This window comes from Pygoscelis adeliae, unplaced genomic scaffold (assembly GCF_000699105.1).
Source record: "Pygoscelis adeliae isolate BGI_AS28 unplaced genomic scaffold, ASM69910v1 Scaffold60, whole genome shotgun sequence".
In the NCBI taxonomy this organism is placed as follows: Eukaryota; Metazoa; Chordata; class Aves; order Sphenisciformes; family Spheniscidae; genus Pygoscelis; species Pygoscelis adeliae.
Window position 1 is genome coordinate 203,132 of NW_008823954.1, and position 9,667 is coordinate 212,798.

Here is a 9,667-nt window from a genome sequence, read left to right on the forward strand (position 1 = left end):
GCTGTTAACGTGAGTTGTAAATAAGCCTCCGGGGATGGGTTAGGTATTTTAAATCCTATAGCTCTTTCTGTAAGCATAGGAATGCTATTCGGAGTATTCTGGCTAAAATTCAGCATGAGTACTTACATTCTGCCAACTCCAATCCCCTCCTGGAGTTTCAAATGGATACAATATTTATCTTCACTTCCCGTCTTAACTATTGTATGTTGTCGCTGTAGGTTGCTAAACAACTGCTGTCTCATCAGTGGCTGTATTTTGCTGGCGAATAAAGTGAGCCCCATGTGCATATGAACCATAAAGCTATTTGGAGTCCTTGCATAAGAACCCCAAGATACATGTAAGCTGTTAATATTTATTATGTGGAGCTGAGAACATCACTGAAGATGGAGGGATTAGAGTAACTGAGTTCAGGCTGTTGAACAGCCAGACAGAATGGAAGAGAAAACAGATGCCCTGGAGGAATAAGAGCAAAAAGCATGAGAAATTTTCTGCATGCAGGATTAGACTCCAGTGGAGCATGGAAAGAAAAAGCCTGGGAATGCTCCAGAGAGCCAGGGCGGATAGGACGGATGCAGCGTTACGGCTTCTTGCTTGGAGGTGAATCTTCCCCTCTCCGCTTCCCCCAAACAAGCAGCAGCTTAACCACGGGCTCGCTGGGCTGCAAACAGCAAGAGCCCTGTGAGAAGGGACCTGGCCACAGCAGGAGGCAGGTCGGACGAGGTGTTTCCAAGGCACATGAGAGAGGACTCGATCTTCTGGGCTGTGCAATGCTTGGGCCTGGCCCTCTCTCTGCTAGGTGTTTTGGGAGTCTCCTAACCTGTTTTCTCTTTTTGCCTCATCTCTCAAGAACAGCGTGACCTAGAAACTGCATTTCTTTTGCTGGTTTTGCCTGAGCCGGGCAAAGAGCTTTTCTCTGCCTTACAAAAACCAAGCAACGGCAGGGAGCAACTCCAGCCTCTTTCTGCGGAGCAAGGTCCTCAGCAAACCACCTGCTTTGATGTCCGAAGGACTGGTAGCAAGGAAAGGCGAGGCTTGGAGAGCCAGAGGCTCTGGAAGGGTGGCCAACCCTGCACCTCTCCTTTTGGGAGCTACGGAAACACTTCTGCACAAAGCCCTTCTGGTTACTGTGGCACTAAGGCAGCCAACAGTCACCAAAACGTCTCGGGAAGCCACTGGGGGTTGTTTCCCAAAGCAGCCACAAGCCCAGTCATTCAAAACTGAGGTTCCTAGAGGTAGTTGGGCATTTCCGAACGTGCAGTGCAGATCTCCCAACCGAAGCGAAATCGGGCAAACCTCTGATGAGAGTCGGTTGCTTTGGAAAATTCAGGACTCCTTTCAAAGTACGGGGATCAAAGCCGAGCTGTTAGTGGTTTCATGCATCAGCAATTCGGAAAGTCCCTTGCTCCAGCCAACGGCAACTGGCAGTTGAAGCAAAACAGGTAGCCGCTCTCGTTTGCCTGTGCGCTGCGGGCTCCTCCTGCCCTTGTCGGTGTCTGAGCTGCTCGACCCCTGTCCTGGCTGCAAACCTGCTCAGTGAAACACCCAAAAAACTGGTGCATCCATCACCTCCGAGGCAGCTGGGCAGGGTGCTCTTCCCATGGCTGGGGAGAGGGTGATTTCACATTGCCGTCATGCAGACGGGGACCATATGAGGGAGGGGGAGAGCCCCGGTGCCTCGTCTTGACCAAATCTCCACCTCAGAGCCACCGTGCAATCCTCATGCAAGGGGCACCAGCCACCCGCATCAGGAAAGGAATGCCTCTGTGCCTAGTTTTGAGCAAAGCGGAGCAAACCAGCCAGGTCACCCAGTTTAGCCTTGGTTAAAGGTTTGCTGTGGGTGCCCGCCACAGCACAGGTGTGAGAGCAGAAACGAAAACTCACCTCTGAACGGGCTTGCTGGGCACTGCTTGTTGGTTCGGCATAGAGCTGGACCCAGCTGGCCCTCCTGCAACCCACAGCATTTTTTACCTTCAGCCATGTGCTGTATGAAAAGGGAAGAGGCTCTTCCCTCTGTTTGAAGCAAGAAATATGCAGAGAAGCAGCTTCAGAGCTCATCCCTAAAATACTTGCAGCTCTTAAATGTAAATGAGTCAAGCACTAAGGCAAAATAGCTTTTGGAGATGAATTCTTCATCCAGGTAGTTCAGTAATTTACTGAACACTCTCCCCCCAGATCCCAACACATTCTGGAGCCAACTCTGCTTCTCCTTATTGCTCCTGTCATTAGCTCTTCCAGGAGTTCTCAGCTGCTGCGGTGAGAAATATCCAAATTAGCTCCACAAGGGACTTCTCAGAGATCTGAAGCCGTGAAACAACAACAGAAAAAAAAAAAAAGACTAGATGGGAAATGGAAAAGGTGAGGACACAAAACCAACATGCAGTCAATAAAAGCTTTCAGAGAAGAGATAAGAGCAACAAAACACAGAATGGCTTACTGCTCGCTAAAGGTGTGATGGGAATGAAAGGAGCTTTTGCAAATGTCTGGAGGGGGAAAGAAATTAGAGAAGTGTATCCATTAGTAAATGAGTGTGAGAGTGTATTATTCATGGCTGCAAATAGCTGAGCTGCAAAAGCGCGACATTTTTATTTCTATCTGCCTTTAGCGGCAAATTTAAGAATTTTGGATAGCAAGGAAGTAATTAAGACCTAATAAAGCAGCTTGTGCCTGCTGCTGCAAGCAAGGAATGTGGCAGCATCCCTCCCAAACTCCACAGGGCTGTTCACCTGGATAAAGTTATTCCATGTTTGCAGAACCGCAGCTTGAGTCGGCATGAAAAAACCCAAGCAGATACAGCACCTTGACAGAAATAAGGTACAATATTCAATTATTTAGCTGAGACACATATCAGCTGGTGCCCTTCACCATGGGACTTCGTTTTCGGTAAGTCACTGAGGTCCCGCAGCTGTTTGGCACCAAGGGACCCTCACTGTCATCTCCTTGACCCCCAGCAGTGCCCCTTGGAGGGGTGCAAGAGGACTATGCTGCGCCTGGAAGCAAGGTGGGCGGCCAAACATGCCTGCGATTTGCAGCTGCCATTGCCAATCCCACCACAAAGCGGCTGTTAATTGTTATGCTTGGCACCTCCAGACAGCCTGGCTACATCTGGTCGGCCGCCTGCCAAGCATGCGAGCAAATGCGTAGTTCTGGGGAGACACGTTGTTGCGCTAATGGTCTTATGCAGAGCTTTAAGTAGGCTGGGGACCTGCGGCTCTCCAAGCAGGAGAAGCATTTCACTCTCCTCTAATTAGACCAATTTCTCAAACCGGGGCATTGGAGCGGGGCTGCAATTCCTGGAGAAAGGGACAGCTCCGCAGGCTGTTTGCCAAACCCACTGGGGCGAGGGAGGGACGTGACTTAGCAGGACCCCTCCATGCAGGGGAGTTGGGAGGCTCACTGCCGCACCCAGCCTTTTGCCGCAGCCTCTCCCACACCCCATGGCCGGACGCGTGCTGGTTTTGTGGTTCTCAGGGCAGCCGATAGCCCGTGACCCAAACCAAGACATGGGACAGGGGAGAGATGCGAGGTCCAAGTGTTAGCCAGGCCCCGCATCCAATGGGAAAGCCAACTTTGTGCCAGTAGCAGAGAAATGAGGGCAGTTCCCAGAAGAAGAGCAGCCACAGCTAGCGGACATCAAGGGATGAGAGAAGAATATGTTGTGACAAACTTTGTTTGAGAGGTGGCTGATATTTATTGAACGACAGGGGCATGGCAGCTTCGATAGGAATTTTCAGCAGAGAATATAAGTATTTCTGTATTTCTGAAAAAAAAAAAAAAAGAAAGAAAATTGGCATGGCTATCAATACAGCCATGCAAAAGCACACTGCCTGGAGGACCTGGACTGCAATGATAAATGACTGCTGAGTGCTATTTGGGGCACGGAGGCCTAAGGAAGTGCCAGCGAACTAAATATCTAGTCAAGTCTTGGCATCTTCACTAATGAGTTCAAAGGAGGATGGCAAAGGGACCTGCTCCAGGCTCCCTACTTATCCGGGGCTGGTGAAGTCCCCACGCTGGAAAATCACTCTGAGAGGCAAGAGTTGCATCAGTGTCGCTGCAGAAACTCTCCCAGGTAGCACAAAAGCAGGCTATGCCATGTGGACTTGGTGGGGACAACCCACAGAAACATTAGGAAAATGTAATGGGCATCGAAACCAAAAGGGTTTGGTGGGACACACCGCATCGGACAGACTCCAGTGAGAAAGCCCAAGGGAGCTGGGCTGTCCAAGCAGCCTGGTCTGACAATCGTTCCGTGCCTGTTTGAGTCCTTCTATTATTTCTGCTAGCATGATCAAAAAAACACGTCACAGAAGTGTTTTCAAATCAGAACAATTTCCTGGCCAAACACCAACAAAATTTTGACTTTTTATCCCCATCTGGTATGTAAACACATTTCAAAGGGCTGCAGTGGCAGAGGAGAAGGCATCTTCACTCCAAGCCAGCTCCTGCTAGCCAGGAGCAGTGGCTGCGTTCCATGGGCACCGGCCCTTCTGCGGGAAGGTGCCACTCCTGGTCTGCGGGGAAGAAGGGAAGGAAACGGCTCCGGAGTTTGGTATTTGAACTTGCCTGGACCGCTGACTTTGCAGCTTTATCGCCGGTGGGCTGAACTCCGCAGCATCCTCATCCTCCCACCTGCCCCCAGGCTGCCCTTTGGCTCTTTTGGAGGAACCAGAGGAAACCAGGTCGAGGATCTGAGCTGGATTAAAAAATAGCCCAGGGGAAAAGAGAAATTTTTAAAAAATGTGGTTTTTTTCAGCCAGATTTTTGCTGTCCCCAGTTGGGCTCAGCAAATGGACTCACGTGCAGCCGAGCTGCTTGCGGCACTCAAGTTTTGGAGCCGTTCCCACCACGGGGGTTGTACTGTGGACAGCAGGCTGGAGAGGTGCAAGGGGGCCTGGGAAACACGAGCAAGATGCAGCAAACTCGGCTCAGCCTTGCCAAGCTGGTACCTTGCAGGGACCACTCGTGGGAGGAGGCAGAGTGAGATACACATCTCTGAGGAGCGGGGAAACTGGAGAGGAGACAGCACAGGTGATGGTAGGGCAGTGGTGTGGGCAAAACTGGATTTTGCTACCCTGAGGGTAGGGAAGGGTTGAAGAGAGGAGGTTAGAGAGGGATATCGTGGGCACAGAGAGCAGAGGAGGGCCCAAGTGACTGTGCTGCTTGCCCTGCTCCTGGATGTTCGTGGCGGTGTCCGAGGTGCCCAGAGCTTCCTGCCGTCAAACAGCTCCAAGAGCTGGCACTTGCCTGGCAGCTGGGGAGGGCTGTGGTGTGTTAGCATGGGCTTGGCAGGTCAAGGACTATAAAATGGATTCAGTCCCCTTCTAACAGCTGAGATCCAAGGAAAGATGTGCAGAGCACCCCATCAGTAGCGTCCCTGTTTCCACAGAGCCAAGGACAGAGCTCCCCGGTCTCCTGAACTTCTCAGCTCCCGTGCACTGGCTGTGTCTGTTCGCAGAGATGTACAGCAATGTCTCGCTCATCCCCGGCTCCCTGCCTCTCCTCTCAAATCCCTAAATACCTCTAGTTTATCACTCCAGCAGCAGTGGCATTCCCACGAGAGAGCAAGTGCCATCGTTCGCTAACCGAGGCATGTCAGAGAGACGCTTTTGCTCCCCCTTGCTCCAGCTATGCTGAGCGCATGGGTTGGCTGGAAATGAGAGAGACCAGGGGAGATTGGCCCTGTGGGGAGCGTATCCTCCCCACGGCATTGACCTGCTGCTCCTGGAGAGGATCGGCAACAGGGATAGAGTCAATTCTCCATTATCCGCAGTGTGGGGAAGGCAGCCGGGGCTCGCAGGGAGCTGGCAAGAAGATGGAGGAGCTGAAGGGATGCAGCAGAGTTTGCACTACGTTTACTAAACATGTCTAAATCATGAGGCCATGTTTTATGGTCTGGCTGATGTGCAAATTTTTGGCCACGGTGACTGCTGCTAGAGAGAGACCGGACGCCCTTAGAAAGGCTGCCAGCGTAAACCCTCTGCTTGCCACATTCCTTCTACACTGGTGCAAAAGGCTGCTGCGGCCTTACAAGAGCAGCACTGACACACGCAAAAGCGTGGTGCAAAAGCACGAGGATGCAAGCACCAGCAAAGGGAAACTGCACTCGGAGAACTGCTCTCAGCTATTTCGCAGGAGCCTGAGCCTGTGTGTGTGTCCTGCCCCAAAACATCATTGCTTATTCCCAAATACCTGCAAAACACCGTACCTGGCCACTGCATTAAGCAGACACCTGAAGGCAGGAGAGGATGATCTACATAAGGGAGTATGTGGGTGGAATGAGGTAGCCATGAAACCACCACCACCACCAACATGAATCTTGCTAATTTAACTAAGCCCCTATATTTATTCACTGATCCATAAGGCCTTGATTAGAGATTGGCTAGGAAGACATTTGTTTTAGATTATATGCAGGGAAAATCTCGTGCCTCTGACAAGGCTCTGCTGTGTATCACTCCCAGGTGTTCAAACACCATGAAGCAGATCCCTTAATATTCTTGTGTTTGGCTTAAAATAAAAAGAAAATAATACCAGATCTTTTCCATTTGTGTTCTGCTCTTCCAGCCTCTGAGGTGCCTCGGGTAGCTTCTTCAGGCGGTTCTTTGCAACCCCCATGGCCCGAAGCTCCCAGAAAAGCGAAAGGGGCAGAGCAGGGGGGCTGCAGCCAGGGGAAGTCACCGCCTCGCCCTCCTCCCCAGCTCAGCGCTCTCCCCCATCCCACTGACGCTAAAGGCAACTTCACCAGGCCTGAGCTTGTTCTGTCCTTAAGGCATCTGTGGTATTTTGGACACATGCATGTTCCTCTCATCCTCCAGGTCCCGTGACCCATCTAAGGGGCTGGGGAGGGGGCTGCAGCCCTGGCCGGCAGTAGCTGCCGCAGCTGCTGCTTGGCCCCGGGTGGGCGAGCGCTTCCCCTCGGCACCAGCACATCTGCTCGGCCTTGGCTGCAAGCAGCAGGCTTTGTGTGAGGGATCCGGCAGCCCGGGGGGACCCGAACTAAAACTGAACCACAGGAACATCCCTCTGCATCCCCACCAGCCGCAACCGGAGAAGCAGGGGCTGGGGAAGACCTTTTTAAATAGAGTCTGCTCATCCCTCTTAAATCTATAGGAAAGCTCCACCAACGTCTAAAACCCGCCTCCTTTCACCTGCAAGGATTGTTCACTACAGGAAAAACAGGTTTAAATAAGCAAAAAAGAAAAATAAAAGAGCACTCGAAAGGGAAATAGTTCTGCAAATTGAGACCCAAAGAATCCCGGAAGTATTTGATGTTTGAACGGCTGAATGAGATGCCATTCTGCAAGGCGAAGCATTCAGACTCATTTATTTATTTAAATTGGCATCAAGATGCTGCTCAAATTTGCCCCCTGTAGCTATCCATCAGCCAGGATCCAGCGAGCTGACAAGGGCACCGTGGGCACAGGGGGATGTAGAGCCCTCCTTGCTCAGTGCCTTCCTTGGGAGGGTTTTCTTCCACACGGCGGGCACAGCAGCGAGGGTAGGTGAAGCAGGAGACGGCATCCCCCCCAGCACCCCAGAAATGCATCGCCCTCTACTCCAGCCATGATTTCCCAAGCTGGATGTCATTGCATGGGCAGCGCTGGGGTAACACGTGGGGGAGGGACCATCCTTCACTCCCCTGGGGTGTGACATTTCTGATATCATGTTGGATGGTGTTAAAACAGCCCAGCAGCAAGGAGAGCAATAATTCACCGAGGGGTTTGGCCCTCGGCCGATGGTGTGTAAGCACACCAGGGAAACCCAGCTCTGGGGTGCCTGCGAGATGGGGCCGCCCATGGTGAGTTGCCCCAAGTGAATTTGGGAGGGGAAGTTAGCAAAAGGCCGGAGTGGCCTGTCAAACCAGTCCCTCCTAAAGGTCTTATAGTGCTGGTAACACCTGTACGTGCCCGGACAAGTTGTCGGCAGGCTCTGGAATGGGGTGTAGACCCCATGCAGTGACATGGGGCTGGCGCTGGTGGCTCAAGCACACTGCTGTCTTCCTACACAGGGTGCACACCACTTGGATAACGGCTTTTTCCACTCCGTGGCAAGGAGGGACGGAGCAGTTTCGGCCCCGGCACGGGACAACAGCCGAGGGAAGGAGTCAATAGCTCTCCTGAGCATCCTTGTCTCCCAGGGCAAGACCCCTTGCTGGGCAGGAGGGCTCGCAACACCAACCTGCAGATGGAAAAGGTGCTACTTTGGAGGGAGTGTCCTCCAAATACAGGACCCCCCTTGGAGGTACCTGCCAGCCCCTCTCCTGCTGTGACCCAAACTCAACCGCTGCAGCTGGTGGGGACAAACGGCTGTCGGGGCAAGAAGCAGCAGGAAATGGGAATTAATTGCTTGAGGTTTGATGGGTCCACATAGGACCAGACCACCCCGTTTTTGGCCGCCAGCCTCTTCCTGGCCTCTTGTGGCTCAGGATGTATAAAACAGCCTGTGGGTTACTGCAGCCTGTCAGGACTGACCTGCAAATCAGGCAGCTAGGAAAGCAAGGAGAATTTTGTTTCCCATCCCCAGCAGGCCCTGAGCTCAGCTGCATTCAGAGGAGAGGTTTGGTGGTTCAAGGTAGAAATAAAGGTGAGCTAAACCCAATCCAGGCTTTGTTTGACCATGTTACGCTCCTCTCTCTGGGGCTCTGTTGACATTGTACGTTGTTTTCCGAACTAGCGCCAGACATTTTCTGTGGACACATTCCCAACGGCTTTCCAGACAAAGAGCTGTGATAAAAACCTAACCTGTTATGTTGTAGGGCACTTCCTCTTTGCCTTTGCATGAGCAGGGAAGGGTATTTATTTGGGATATTTACAGCTGCAAAGGAACAGCACCCAGATAGAACGTCTCACCAAACAAAAAGGAAAACCCCACAATTAAAATGCAGCTAAAGAAAACACGTGAAACCCGAGATATGGAACAAATCCCAGCTTGAATCATCTGGTTCCAAGACCTGCGTGAAGCCCATTGAGCTTGAGCTAATATCTATTCACAACATGCAAGAAGCAAAGACAAATAGGAATGGCCTGGAGCTAAAGTTACACGGTGCTGCATCCGGAGACGATACCAGCCCCCTCTTCTGCTCCAACACCCGGTCAGTGCACCGGCCCCACTCCCCATGTACATGCCTCCATGGTGCTGTCACCATGCTGTCCTTGAACCTCAAAGCCCTTCTCCAGGGAGGGTGGGAGCACCACCAACGGGAGCATGCAGCCCTCTGCAAACTCGGAAGCTTTTTGACAACTACACCTCAGGCTTGGAGGTATTCCTGGCCCTGCGGCAGCCCAGCAGTGCTGGTGCATGTTGCACCCAGAGGGCCGGCAGTTGCACAGAGCACTTTCTGCTGTCCCGACACCCAGCTCATCCCCGCCAGGGAGCTGGCTGGGGACCTGGCAGCTCCCGGCCAGGTATCCCTCCTGCAGGAACTAGCCAGCGGGGTAACATGCAGCACCCACTTAGGTGTTGCTCTCATGAAGGTGGCCCCAAGCACACCTTTTAATTCCTGTGATGCATCTGGGGGGGCGAGATGGAGCAAGCCTGCCTGGACCCTGGCTGCAAGGCTTCACAGTTCCTAATGACAGGCTCATGGGGTGCTTTCCCTGCACCCTTCCAGCTCTGCTGCAGTACAAAATGAAAGCAGGTTGTGCTCATCCTCTTTTTTCTTCCTCCTGTA